Genomic DNA, 822 nt, shown 5'->3' on the forward strand with positions numbered 1-822 from the left:
CAGGTTTTATAACAATACAGAATTTTACTATTTTACTTATGTCAGTGGTAACATTCATATGCTTGTAGCAAGGGCTCTAAATGAGCTTTTTTAGTTAGTAGTGGCCGGTAACATTAAAAGTTTACCAGCCAAATTAGATTTCCAGTAGGAAAACATTTCTCTGGAATAAAGGATGTATTTGAAAAGTAAGCAGTTACTCTTTTGGTTAAAAGATCAAAAAAGAAAAATTAAAAATTAAAAGAGTAGCCTTATGTCAGGTTTTAAAACCACACAGAATTTTACTCTTCTTTTTTTACTATTTTACTTATGTCAGTGGGAAATTTCAAATGCTTGTAGCAAGGGCTCTAAATGAGATTTTTTAGTTAGTAGTGGCCGGTAACATCCAAAGTTTACCAGCCAAATTAGATTTCTGGTAGGAAAACACTTCTTTGGAAAAAAAGGATGCATTTTAAATTAGCAGCTATTCTTTTGCTTAAAAAAAAGAAAGGAAAAAAAATTGAACAAGTAGCCTTATGTCAGGTTTTATAGCAATACAGAATTTCTAAAACACTTCTGATCATTCTATCTCTTTTTGAACTTAAACCTGAGTTTAAACCATTGACTGCCAGGGATAACCGGTTGTATTTAGTCTGTTTATTTTAGTTTAGTGATCAGCTATTGTTTATATTTTATGTACTCTGTTTCAGTACAACTACCGGTATGAAGCCCAATGAGGCAATTTTTTAAATGTGGTATTGGGCTATTTAAATACAATTGAATTGAATTGAAAGCCCTTAGTTATATTTGTAGTCATGGTAATTTATTTATAACTAGAACATTTTA

General features: G+C 30.4%; 1 protein-coding gene across 1 annotated transcript in view; it reads left to right on the forward strand.

Moving 5' to 3' along the window:
• LOC118599844 overlaps positions 1-496 on the forward strand; it is a 3146-nt gene extending 2650 nt beyond the window's left edge. The window contains exon 2 of the mRNA XM_036216020.1: positions 4-496. The gene's annotated coding sequence lies outside the window, so the exon portion shown is untranslated. The remainder of the gene's footprint in view (positions 1-3) is intronic.
• The last annotated feature ends 326 nt before the right edge of the window (positions 497-822 follow it).

This window comes from Oryzias melastigma, linkage group LG16 (genome assembly GCF_002922805.2).
Source record: "Oryzias melastigma strain HK-1 linkage group LG16, ASM292280v2, whole genome shotgun sequence".
In the NCBI taxonomy this organism is placed as follows: Eukaryota; Metazoa; Chordata; class Actinopteri; order Beloniformes; family Adrianichthyidae; genus Oryzias; species Oryzias melastigma.